This window comes from Suricata suricatta, chromosome 14 (genome assembly GCF_006229205.1).
Source record: "Suricata suricatta isolate VVHF042 chromosome 14, meerkat_22Aug2017_6uvM2_HiC, whole genome shotgun sequence".
Lineage (NCBI taxonomy): Eukaryota > Metazoa > Chordata > Mammalia > Carnivora > Herpestidae > Suricata > Suricata suricatta.
Window position 1 is genome coordinate 78585022 of NC_043713.1, and position 13938 is coordinate 78598959.

Sequence of the window (13938 nt, forward strand, 5' to 3'; positions counted from 1 at the left end):
TATCCTACCCAGAGCGGGTCAGGCCAGACTTCTGGAGCCTGGCTCCCAGGCCAAGGCAAGGGCCATGCCTTCTAGAAATCCTTTTCCGGCCTGAGTTATTTCAGAGGGCCAGGAAGAAATGGTAGGGAGCCTTTGGGGGGGGGGGGTCTGACTGCAGGTCTGTTAGGTGGCAGACCGCTCCCCAAGACAGAGCAGTGAGGGCGTCTTTGCCTTCCATTGCCAAGGTTCAGACTTGCCACCCTTTTTATCCCAGACCTACTGTGCTCCTGGCTGAGGCAGATGAGAGGCCGTTTGGGGCAGATCCTCCTACGGGCTGTGTGACTCTGGGATGTCACTTCACCTTTTCAGGCCCCCAGAAAGGAACAGTTCCCACCTCACAGGCCTTTTTTGAGGAATTCAAGCACAAAAGCACTCCATAAATGTTAGCTACTAAAAAAGATAACACTAAGCTAAAGCCTAACTCCTATAAAAGGAAGATGAATTTTTCAGAGCCAAGATTATGGGCCTCCTCCAGAGAATCTTGTCCTATCTCTTAAGCCCTCCATTATCCGAAAGAGAAAACAAACCAATGCATTAAACCGTATGCCTGGGCCCTTCCAGAAAAGCACAGCAATCCTGGATGAATGAATAGGTGGAAAATGCCGGGTGCATGGACACGGGCGATATGTCTCTTCAATGTTGATTTTCTGACCACCAAAATAGGCCTTTTCACGGACCTGCCAGAGTTCTGCGGATTAACAGCCCCGGCGGGCACTCTCGGCCCCCACCGGCAGAGCGCCCCAGGCCCCGAGAAGGTGTGACTTCAGACCGAATGGTAAGGAGGTGGGGGTGGGGGCGGAATGCGGGCCTGTGTGTGAGGTGATTGTAACCAGAAACACCTCGGCAGGCATCTCGCCGCTGCACCCGAGCGTCGCTGGCAGGCCGCCGGCCCAGGAGCCGGGAGCCGGCCAGCGGTGCCCCGGCTCGCCCATCGCCGCCCCTCCAGGGCCCGGTGATAGCTTATCGGGCCCACTCGGGGGGCGCCCGGTGCTAGAACCGGAAACGCGGCTGAAGGCCGGTGGATGCCTGATGGAGAGGTTTGAGCAAGGGCACGCGCACGCCCCGGCTTAGGCTGCGGTGCCGGCCTGCGTCCATCCGCCACCAGGTAAGGCGTCAGGTGGGTGGGGAGCGATGTGCCCTACGGGGCCTGGCAAAGGCTGGTATTTTACCGAAACCAGGGGGGTGGGGAAGGGCGAGGAGGTGGGGAGCTAAAGCTGGAAAGGCAGGGCTCAGCCTGCAGCCCGACGGCTTCAGGGCAGGGATGTCGAGGGGGCGGGGAGAGAAGAGGTGCTAGGACCCAGACGGAGGAGCACCCCAGGTTGTTGGGAAGGGCATGCGCCTGCAGAGGTGTGCCTGACCCCTGATGCGCCGCCGTTGTCACCCTCCCTTAGCAGGGCTTGCCGGTCCAGGGCTGTGGGACCTTCCGGTCCACTGCGTCGCCAGCATGCATATTGGGGGGGCAAGCATGTTGGGGTTGTCAGACAGTCATTGCAGTACATTAGAAGGTGATAGGGATTTGGAGTCTGAGGCCCTGAGTTTGACCCCAGGCTCTCTAGTTTTACTGTGCACTCTTAGGCCAGTAGCTTAACATCTCTGGGCCCCGGTCTCCTCATCTTGAATGGTTGAATTCTAATAACAACTAAGGGGGGTGTCGGGGTTCAGGAAACTGATAATTTGAAAGATCGTTTTAAAATAGAGACTTATTTGGGGTGGTCTCTTATTAGAAAGCTCTGGCACCGTCTAGAGCAAGCCAACCAGCAGCCGAGCTGACTGGGATGTGCCTTTCCCCTGAAGGAGACCCAGGTGGGATCCAGCAGGTTGAAGCATGGCCGGCTTCTGCCCTGAGCAGGTGTCCTCGGTCCCAGGGCAGAGGCAGTGAACAGCAAAAAGGGTCACAGACCCCAGCCAAGAGGGTTTCCAAGGCCTTTAACTGCGGGGCCCCACAGGAGATGCTCCCTGGGCCGTGGGAGATCACGGTTAGATCCTGGCCCCCAGCGGGGCCTCTCCGGGCGCGCCCTCCAGCCGGTCCAGCCGCGATCCCAGTGCTTTTCCAGTTCACCAGGGACAGCCGGGACCCGCGGGCAGACACGCAGACAGACAGACGCCTAGGTGCCGGCTGGTCTCCGGTTGCGCCCGGGTCTGCCAATCAAAGGAGGGGCCTTGTCCTGTCGCCCTCTCCCATGGAGCGCTGGGTCGGACTCCAACGAGTCAGCTCTGAGCCCCTTTCTCGGGCATGGGTCAGAGTTTACGCTCTGTCTTCTCTCCACGCTTTAAGCAAGGGGCCTTCGCCTTTCCGGGGACTCCGGAAAATTATATGCAAAATCTACTATGTAAGTGCATTTTTTTTCTCCCGAATGTGCCCTCCAGGCAGTTGACCGTGAAGGACAGCACGTCAGTGCGTACACATCTCAAAAAGGTTCCTTCCAAAAGCTTAAGGGGAAATTGAGGCCCAGAGAAGGGCAGCCACTGCATCAAGGTCAAGATAGCTAGTTAGAAGCTGAAAGCAAAGCTCGGGCCCCTGCGCTCTAACGCCGATGAGAATTCCCAAATATCACGAGTCCAAAACAAGGCCCAAATCAACCTCCAAAATGCCCTAGGTGAAGGTGGTGGCTGCTGGCCATTGTTACCCTTTAAGGACACATGGTGAGCCTCTTTGAGGGATAAAAACGTGCTTACAGTGCAACTGCCCACAACATGGGAAGGTAGAAGGCATTTCTTAGCTCTTTCCTTAAGTAGTGGAGTTTTGGCCTTTTAGATGACAAGGTATCCACAGAGAAGCTGATGATAATTATGAGTTTTCTCCAGAAAAATACACCAGTGTTTCCAGTTTTGCAAAGAGCACCCAGTGCTCTGCAGCCCCTTGATGGCTGTTTGCAGAGATCTTGTGGAAGTCACATCACTCGGAAGGGAAGATGGAAGCCCTGGGCAGAGGCTGGTTTGGGGAGCGCCCGGGGTACCACGTCCGGAACACGTCCGGAACGTGGGGGATTCCCATCCAGCAAACCCCCTCCCGATCCCTGGCATCCCACAGCCCAGCCTGGTAGCAGGGAGAAAAGTTCAAGTCTCCAGTCCAAGCCCAGGCTTTGCTGAAATGGTCTTCAGCGCCCCAGCCCCTTCAGCCACATTGTTTATCCATCAAAACGACTCCCCTTCCCTGGCCCGCTCCCACCCCCACTTTTCCGAGGTCGACTATAAAAATAAACTATTTTTCCTTGTTAATAAATCTCTGCCCGGCGCCCCTTTTAAAGAACTCAAAAAAAAAAAAAACATAACTGCGCCCCGCGCGAGCGAGCAGAGAGATTAATCTCGAAGCAGGATTTATGTGGCGCGGGCATCCTCAAACAATTGGAGTCATAAAGTGAAATGAGATTCGGAGGCGGGTGGGGGAGGGGGAGGGCCTCGGGAACCACAAACACATTTGTGTAGCTAAACAATGTGGAAACTCTTAAAGACCCTTTTCTGCAGACATCTTGCAGCCACGGCGCTTCGCTGTCAGCCCGCGGGAAAGGGAGAGAGATATATTAACTGAAGACACAATCTAAAATTACTTAGGGGTTTTAAACATGCGGGCAATGGGGGCGGGGGCGCTGATAAACTGTTGTCCATATTTCCTTCTCTCGGTGTATTATTTCCAAGATATTTCACCCCCGTCACAGCGTCCCCTCCCTCCCCACTCCTTCTTTTCTCTCTCCATTCATTACGTTGACTAGCGAGCAGTGGCCGAAGCCCGGCGCGACTGCAGACCAGCGGGCAGGATCTGGGTTTGCGCCAACGGGTCCCTACGCAACTGCGCCCGTGCGTAAAGGCGCGGATGGGGCGCGCGGCGCGAAGGCGAGGGCGCAGGGGCTGTTGGGTCACATCTGCCACTGGGTGACCTTTCTCAGGACCCTTTCTGGTGCAATCTGCGGCCACTCTAGGCTCTTCGGGGCTTTAGGAATTCCAAGCCGTGGGCAGGATAGCAGAAAACCCTTTTCTTCTGCCTCAAGATTAGGGCGCGGGAACACACTAGCGCAAGACTTCAGGGGTGCCGTCCCCGAGCTAGAAAGTTTAGAGCTGGTTACAGCCTCCTTCCAACGTCTCCGCTTAGTCTAGTTGGATTGCTGGGCTCCAGATACTCAGCGAGAGCAGAAGCAGATCTTCCCTGTGGTTGGGCGGACGCCTGTGGGGTTGTCTTAAACGGGGAGCCCGGGGCTGAGCACTCATCTACCCTAGAGGCGGCATCTAGAGCTCAGGAGCCCACAGTCGGGGATGACTGTTCATCCCCCCGCATGAACCAGGTGGTCTGAGTTAGAGCTTCTGGTTGCTCATCTGTCAAATGGGGATATAAGGGTACCTGCCCCCCTAAAGATTCTTGGGCGAGTAGATGAATATGACGCGTGATGAAAACATAGGTGGTCCATGAGTTCCAGATGTTTTTATGGTCATCACTTATTATGACCCAGTTGTGAGAGCCTGGCGGGGCCACAAGACGGCCCTGTTCCTACCCAGAGGGGCCACAGGCCACAGAGAGACATTCAGTGTCCCAGAGAGGATTAGGATACGGTTAAGATTGAAATCCTGATTTCTGGGTCCATTCATTGATTCAATAAATACTCCATTGTTTTCAGGCTCAGTTCGGGGCCGTGGGGACCCAGCTGTGACCAGGTCGGCCCAGTGCCCCTTGCAGCCCGCCCATCACTGGGAGAGGCCGAGGTTGAAACTAACAATGCCCAGGTACAGTGCCAAGCTCTTGCCTGTGCGATGCCTTAGCGCCTTTCTGGTCACAGCTGGGACGCTGAGGACAGAGCCCTGCCCCCAGGGGGCACAGGTTAAAAAAAAAAAGTAACCAAGGGCCAGCGACGAAGGCTGCTCAGGGCTGTGGCTGTCGCCCTCACTGGGCACGGCCAGCAAAACATTTCCAAACGTCCCTGGGCCCGATTCCGGAGTGTGAGTGAGGCAGTCTCTCTGGCCCACGCTGCTGGCGGATCTTTCATTGAGGCGGGATTCAATGGGGCTGCGCTCCTTGGAGCCCCTTAGGTCATCTTTTCTGGGTCCACACAGGTAAATCTGCTGTGAGCTCACCCATGCACCCATCGACCCTCCGCTCTGAATGGCCCCCAAGCCACTGGCTCCCTCGAGCCCCGGATTTGCTTCGGGGCAGGGAGGGAAGGGGTGCTCTGCCGCCACCTCGATGCTCTTCTTGGTGCCTGTCCAGTGTGGCCAAGGTGGAAATAAATTCCACCCTGAATCTGCATCTTGAAATAAAACAAAACGGAAAAACTCCGCTAGACTTTTTACTGAAAGGGCTACCTTGTTACAAATTCCCCCATTGGGTGTCTCTTGCCTTGCACGGGCGGAATTGTCAAATTATCCGGATGTTACACTGACTTGTCCAGAATTTCTTGAATTTGCCAGCTGGCCGAAATCTGCTCCAACGGGGACCGCTGTCCAGACTGTAGTATTAAGAGTGAAATGTTCATGCCATGATTCGGAAGGATACACCGTCTCCTGACATTTCCAGACACTTCTGGTGTTTTTTCCTGTGCCAAACGTCCCCTCGCCTGGAGGCTGGGACGGACTGAGGAGAACAGGATTGGCGATGAGGGTGGAGAGGGGGACTGTCACCTTGGCCTCCTCTCAGAGAAGACGTCAAGTCAGTTTCATGGCCTAGAGAAAAGCCTCAAATTCAGGCCCCAGGTTTCCCATCTGGAGGCACATACAGCCCCACTTGTCACCCACATACACACAGAAATAGAAAATTAAAGTGCTCTGTCCCGTCGTCCCGATACCAGTCATCCAGACGCTTGATCTCGAAACTTTTCCCCAAAGATCCAGATAATTAAGTTTACACGGGAGACCGGAAGCTAAGCCCCAAATTTCTGGATCTTTTCCCCGTTTCTTGCATCCCTATGTTCTCCAGGAAAGCGTAGATAACATGTTTTATCTTGAAAGGCAAACACAGCACAATGAAAGAAAAAATCCTGTATTTGGGCGTCCGGTTCAAACAGCTCCCTCTCCCTGCACTTTGTGGCTGGGCACCCCTCAAACCCGGGGCGGGGGCAGAGGCAGCAGGGGCGGCCCCTCGCCTGGGTTGGGGACAATTCTGTCGACTTTTTCGGCTTTGGAAATGGCCGTTCGAGCTCAGCCTCTGGTGGATATCGTTTTGCTGCTGAGGCGCAATTTCTGACCCTTGCGTTTCCTGTGGGGCCCCCTTCAGGGGAGAGGGTCCCTCTGGCTTGTCCTGCCTCTGGCAGTGCTCGAGGTTGGAGGCTCATTCGACACTTCCAAAGGCCGCTGACATCCTCAGAGGAGGTTCCCCAACAATTTGGGTTTCTGGGCATTTGGAAAGAAAGCCAGGCTGGGGGTTTGAATTAATCCAGGCGGGCTGGGTCTGGATTCGTTCTCTGGCCTTTATTTCCCGGGTATAGAGCTCTGCTTGGAAGCAGGGAAGTCTGAAAAGCAAGGTAGAAATGTCCCCTCCTCTAGGAGCTGCTGGGAGACCTTGCTTGGCTATTGCCCTCTGGTCTCGGGGGACATTTTTGAGGGCATGATGACCCCTTGGCTTTTCCATTTGGAGGAAGGGGATGACTCGGGGTCTCGTGGTTGCAGCCCGTGAATGCCCTTGAAACTGCACACAACGAGACGGTTAGGAGTGTGAAGGATCCTTCCTTGGCTCTTTCATTCCCCAAGGACGACTGCGGAACTGGAACGGAGTGGCCGGCAAGGTCCTGGACCTCACTCGTGGTCCCCAAAACTTTCCTTAGCTCATAGACCTCTTGGAGAGGACACCCCGAGTTTTTACTGCCTCTCAGAACCCTCTCACTAAAACCTGTTCTCTACCCTTGGTCCCCCACCTACCATACACTCCCATTAAACCCGGGATGCTTTGGGCTGGGGTTGGGAACGTAGTTATCAAAATCAAGATCGTTCTGCAGTGCGCCTGCCTGACCGGAAACTCTCCCCTCACTTGCTGAGTGGCACTGGGCAAATTATCTAACCTCTCTGAACCTCCTCCTCCTCTGTGAACGACGATGATAACAATCCTCCCCTCACAGGGCTGTTAGAAGAGAGGCATGTCTGCACGCAGTTCTCAGACCGCTGCCGAGTTCAGTCAACCACACGATGCTGATGGAATATATACACACAGACGTGTCCTTGGTCTAGTCCAGAAAGGGCAGTGTGGGGGGTAAGGTGTCTTCCTACCGAGCTGCATGGGTGGATGTCTGCTCCTCACCCCTACTGCCAGTTTTTAGTCTCTGGCTTCCAATCCAAGCCCTGCCCCTTTCTAGCTGGGTAACGCTGGACAAACGCTTTCCCTCTCTGTACCTCTGGCAGCGCAGAGGGAGAAATGAGTCGGGCCTCCAGCGTTTTTGTGAGGATCCAATAAGCCCGTAGGTGCGCTCGGCACATGGTCGTGGGATTGAGAGATACAATATCACAGCACGTCGTAACAAACACAGAAGCACAGCCTAACACAATATACACATCCTAATGGAAGGTAAACGCGGTATAATATCCGATATTACGATGTGTTATATTGTATTATAATTCTGGGCACACGTGTGCGCCCTGGGAGGGACCGACTGCCTTCGCAGGGACGTGCTTCGCCATTGCAGCGCCCGTGGGGAACGCAGGGCCTTGCTAACCCGCTGCTTCCCCAGTGCTTGCCGACCGGCATTTCGCAGCGCGCGCGCCAACCTTTGGCAAAACGCGAGGACTTTCGGTTTCTCTCGGTGGCGCTGCCCCTGGCCGGGTGCACCGGCCCGGGAAGAGTTTTGGGGGACTCCCGGACCCTGGAAAGCCTAGGCAGGGTCTGGCCGCTCCGTGGCGGCAGCCAGTGAACCCGCCGACACCTAGGAGACCGTGCGTCGGAGGGAACTCGAGACCGCGCCATGCGGGGCTGTTGCAAACGGCGCCGCTTCTGGAAAGCACGGACCCCGCAGAGTAGAAAGTTTGGGGGAGGCAAAAGGAGGACCCGAACACATCTACCCTCGCTTCTCTCGTGTCCGCACCAGAAGGCAGAGCCGGCAGGGGCATGGCACGGTGGGAAGCGGAGCAGTTTTTCCTTTACGCGCTGCTTCTTAGGACTTACCAGCCCCGAGGATGTGCATTGTAACCAATTAGCGAGGACCGATTTTTTGGAGCCCCTTTCTGTGGCTCTGTAAAGGCACCTCACATCAGCACGAATGTTCGCGGTGGTAGAATCATTGGCGGGAACCCCAGTTCATTACACGCGCAACAACTTGCCCAAAGAATTATATGCACGTAGAGATATTAGCGCACCCCAAATCGTTGGCATGTCGGAATTATTTGCACATTGATCATCGTTTGCATGTGGTGTTTGCATTTTCCGAGCCATGGATAATTTGCACATAATTATCTGTAGACAGAATCATCTTTGTGCGCCCACAGTTGTTTGCACGCGCGTTAGCGAGTATCAACTTCATTATATACACGAAAATCAGGGTACACGGCCACCATTGCACTTTCGCACAGGCCTGGGCACGCAGCCACACACTCAGCCCTCGGGCTGTTAGAGACCTCCAATCGAATCGGAAAAGTTTCGGAGCTTAGACGGGAAAACCCTCCAGCCCACGTTGGGTCTTTTTCTTGGTTGTTCTTTTTTTCTGCACAGAGGTCGGAAGCCAGACAATTTTCCCCCTAGGAGAGACAGCGGGACCAAGGCCAGCCCGTGGGTCCCCAGTTTTGAATAGTCTAGATACGGTTCTAGGTTTCCAGGCAGCGCTCAGAGCGCAGAGCTCTCGGCCCGGCCTCTGCGCCTCCCCCGAGCCCCGGAGCCAGGTGGGGCCGGGTGGGACCCGAGGCCCGCGCTCCGAAGCCCGGAGTTGTGTTTATTTTCGAGTTATTCTTGGCCGCCATCCACGCGATTATTTGGAACAGCGCAGGGACCTTCGGGGAGAGCCGGGGCCTTGGGGGGGTGGGGTGGGGGTCCCTTTGCCAGGCCCCACGAGTTTTATGGCGTCGGAGCTCGGAGGGCGAAATTACAGGCGGAATCAAAATGTGTAAATTATAGGTTGGTGTTGTAAAGAGGCCTAAGCGCGCCCGCTGGAGAAAGGGGGTTGTGGGCTCCTAGCGGACCCGAGCCAGCGCCGCGCGCGCCCCTGCGCACTGAGCGCTTGCCGGCTCCATCCCCAGGGGCGGGCAGCCTGGACGCCGGGGCGCGGGGAAGGAGGGCCGCCTCGTAGGCCTGGGGCTCCGGGCCACACCGTGTGGCCTCAACGGCCGAGAGAAAGGCAGCAAGCCGGGTCTTGGCCTCCGGCGCTCCAGGCTCGACGACCAGCGTCCAGGACCGCGGGGGCCGGGGCGCGGCCGCCCTCCTGCGGTCTCCGCAGCGTTGGCCTTTTAGCCGCAGCTCGCTGATTAGGTTTCGTCGAAAATAACATTTGTGCGCCCAGCAGCGAGCGGAGCGAAATCTCGTTGAAGAGTTTAGACGTGTGCACCTTCACGAAAGCGGGTCGCAGGGGCGCGTTGGAAAGAAACAGGGCCGTTCAAAGCTCCCCTGACTTGATTTTCCATTATTTGGCTTTTCCGGGGTTTCTTTGGCATTTTCTGCACCTTCTTATCTCTTCTTTTCCCCCTTTCAAAAATGTTTCCTTACTTTTGCTTCCTTTCCCCTCTCCCCCTCCTGGCTGCTAGCGGGCCTGCCTGCCTGCCTTCCTTCCCGCCTGGATCCCCCTTTTCCCATTACATGCTCAATTTTCTTTCTTCTTTCCCTTCTTTTTCTCCTCCCAGTTGCAGGATTTCAAAACCCCCTTCTTTCTGTTGTCTTTTTCCTTATTGACATCATTTTGCCTCCCCCACCCCCACCTTCTTGTTCCTTTCTGCTTTGACTCTCCCCACTTCTTGGGTTAGAAATGTGCTGCCATTGAACGTAAATGTTCTTGATTATGGAAAACCAACTGCCACCGGTCACACTGGCCTGAAGAAAATCAGAAAAGGGAGGAGGCCATTTTAAGAACCTTCCAGAAGTCCTGCACTGGGTTAACACCAGCCCTTGCAGGACTGAGTGCCTTGGAGAGGAGGAGGGGCCGGCAGATTACTAAGAGCTCAGACATTCAGTAGTCAATGGGACCATCCTTTGGGACAGGTGACATATCCACTTACAAGCTGTCCCCCCCCGTATGTTACTGGCCACATGCGCATCCCAGGCTCTGTGCGTGTCTGATGCCCATTTGATTCCCACCTTCGCTCCACGAGCCTTGCCAATAGTGAGCAAGAAGTGTCCAATGTTAAAATCCTTCTAAGACCACCTAGCTCCCTCCCAGGATGACAGATTTCATTTTCCCAGCCCCCCACCCTGCCCACGCTCCCCCCTTCTCAACAGCTGTTCATCCATTGTTCTATTTATTAGGTAAATACAAATCCCATAAATACACCTGAATGAAAAGCGTCATGTTCCATAATTTGCCGTTCAGAGCCACCCACATCCATCTTCTGGGCCAGTTGACTTCTTGGGTTTGACAAGGAGGGGAGGAATTCCACACTCTTGCCCCTTTTCCTGAGTGATGAGAATATTAACATCTGACCACGCTGCCCCTCAAGTAGCCTGAACCCCATCTGCCTTCCCAAAGCTTCCTTATTAATTAGAGGTCATTTCCTCCCCAGGCCCTCAACTCCGCAGCCTAGTGCAGACCAGACAGGGAGGAAATGTTGACATCTCCCTGCCCCGGGGCCATACGGGGTGATCACAATCTCCTTGCGGGGGTGGCGGGTGGGGGGGGCTGGCTGGGGACCCATGCGGGGGCGGGGTGGGGTGGGGAGCTCCGAGAGCCCGGGGAAACAGGTGCTCCCGAGTGGAGATCACGGAGGGGACGTCAGGGAGAGAAATTCTGGTAGCGGCATCCCAGTTCATTTTCCCCCTGAGCACATGCTCTTTATGTCTGGCTTTCTGGAATGACCCAAGCAGCTGGTTGATGAGCCTGATTTCTTTAAGTCGTTGCTGCCTGGCTTTCTCAGAGCTTCGAAACCACTAAGAAAATTGGCAAAGATGAAAAGAGTTCATCGACACAGAGTGCTGGCGAGAGTGTGGGAGTCAGGCACCCCCCGCCCCTGGAAGCCAGGAGCACAGATAAGATAGATGGCTACAGCCAATAGGGGAGGGGGATCTGGTATATCCGCCGAACTAGGAGAGCGGGACCCTGCAACTCAGCCACTCCCCCCCCACACACACAGACGTTGACCCTACGGATGTGATCTTACAATAGGCAAATTGGCAAATGTTTAAAGATATTCAATATTGCACTTCTTTAATACCAACAAAATTGGTAGATTGATCGGTTATAATGGGGTTCCGATTAAATGAACTGTGGGAAAAAGAACAGTGAGATACTTTGCAGAGAAGCCTGGGGTGGGGGGTGTTTTCTGCCCACAGCAGGGAGAAGAGCTCTCTGAGATTTAAGGAAAAAATTGTACTAACTCGAGAGTAAAGTTTCCTTAAAACCTGTGTATAGGGTGTTACCGTTCGTGAGAGGAAATACAATCAGATGCCACCGCAGTTACTTCCAGAGGCTAACGAGGACTTCCTTTCATTGTTCTTCTGCGGTGGCCAGAAGTCATTTTCTTAGAAGTAGCTTTTTTTTTTTAAGATTTTATTTTTAAGTCATCTCTCCACCTGACGTGAGGCTCGAACTCACAACTCCGAGTTCAGGAGTCACGTGCTCTGCCCGCAGAGCTCCACCCAGGCAGGCCAGAAGTAATTTTTAAATGAATTGATAAACTACTAGAAAATGGTTGTAGTCTTCAGGGTTCTTTTCTTAGGACTCGCCCCTCCCCTCCCTCTCCCCCATCCCCCCATCACCCCCTTCTCCCCTCCCCCAGCTTCAGCTTAGCAATTGCCATCTGAGGAACACTCACTGTGGGCAAAGGTGGGGCAAGCCCTTTAAAAACATCTCATTGTATCTTCACATCGTTGTGCCAAAGAGGCATCCTTTAGCCCCATTTTACAGGTGGTTAAACTGAGGCTCTAGGAGAAAACCTCCTGCCCAGAGTCATATACTTAATAGGATGCTCGTCTGCCACCCCTTAATTTCCACCCTACCTGCCCCATCACCAGCGTTCACAAGAGTAAATGAAAGAAATGCTTGCAAGAGGACATCTAAGTCCAGACCAAAGCAAGTCCCGAGGTTCTCCTACAAATCCAGACATTTGTTCGGAACACACGGTGGCAGATGGCACTGAGGTGGACCGAAATGCGCCGGGCATACCCCTTAGCTGTTCACTGGAAACCCACCCGCGGGACCGTGCGCTTCGAAAGGATTTGGTCCCAAGCCTGCCCCTCTCCCCTGCAGTTCCCATAAATACTAGCAGGCCTCCCTTCCCGGAGCCCGGCGCTAAGCCCTGCAAGGTAATGGGGTGTGAGAATATGGCTTCGAAAATTGCTCGGTTAAGATCCGGATGTGAGGCTAAGATTCCTGTGGGGATCCCTTAAACCTTGGAGCTGAAGCTGTTACCGAAATTCCTCTTATCTGGGGATGGGGCTTCTGCAAGTAGTGCCTTCGAACTTCAAATGCATTCCTTCACTACCAGAGCAACGCCCCAGCAAGATACCAAGAATCCAATTTTTTTTTTTTTTTTTTTTTTTTTGGCAGATGGAGCTAATGCGTGGCCAGGTCAGCAAATAGCTCTTGAGAACCTAACATGTCCAAGGCGCTGTGCTGAAATGTGTGCCCCTTCCCCATTTGCTTGTATATTAAAGAGGTTACATTTTAACTCTGTCTAAAAAGTTACATAATGAAACTAAGTCCCCCTTGTCAGCCCCTCCCGCCACGGTCCAATTTTCCTTGTTTCCAGGCAGAGCTGGGGCCCCTTCCTTGTATATTTCCCGGATACAATGTATGCACAATTCATTTCTTCCGGTTTGAGTGGTTACCCTTTATACTCAACAGATCTCGGTGGCCTAGCGTCATGTGGAGCGTCATGTGGAGCGGTGGCCTTTTAGCTCGGTGTCCTTGGGCAAGTTCCTTAACTTCTCTGTCTCGGTTTTCCCACCTTTTAAAATGGGATCGGTACTAGTACCTGTCTTAAAGATTTCCTATGAGGATCAAATGTGACAAAGCACATTCAGGCATCTAGGATTTTGCCTGCCACAAAAGAAAAAAACCCCCACCAAAACAAACAAACAAACAAACAAACAAACCCAAAACCTATGCAATGAATATTAGCTTTTAATGTTAGCTATTAATAGTTACATCATAAATGATTATGCTTTATTCCTTCCACGTTGCTGTCTCTTTATCCTTCACCGGTTCCTTCCTGATGTGGGTCATGGTGTCTTAGCCCATTGCCAGAAAAATAATTGAGGGATGAAGTTTCTATGTAAGTTACAAATGTTACAATTGCGACATTTGAAAAAGGAGGAGGATGCTAAAATTCTCAAACGCCGGCTTCCTCCAAATGGGAGAGATGGGTGTGGTGGTGTACAAAGTAGGATTGGGATTTCTGTTACTACTGTGTGTGTGTGTGTGTGTGTGTGTGTGTGTGTGTGTGTGTGAGAGAGAGAGAGAGAGAGAGAGAGAGAGAGAGAAAGAGAGAGAGAGAGAGATCAGCAGCTGAGGCAAATGCCTGAACCCAGAATCTGGCCACTTTGAATGCGGGCAGACCTCAGGAAGGAAGGAAGGTTGCATTAAACTTGAAAATGTTTGTGGCCATATTAAAAAGTAGGGTGGCATTTACAAATTTAAGGCTGCTGCACAAACAGAAAAGATCTGTTGACTTTTGAAATGAATTCTTCTGCATAAAAAGGCATTCCCTCTTCTAAGCGTGTCGGAGCACTGTTTACTTAAATTAATCCTATCTTTGCATAACATATTGGCAGTGGCCTTGGAAGGAAGGGTTTCCTCTGCATTCCTTGGAGAGAGATTGCAGGTTGGCCGAGGGGAGGCGGCTGTGGCTTAGGTGGAG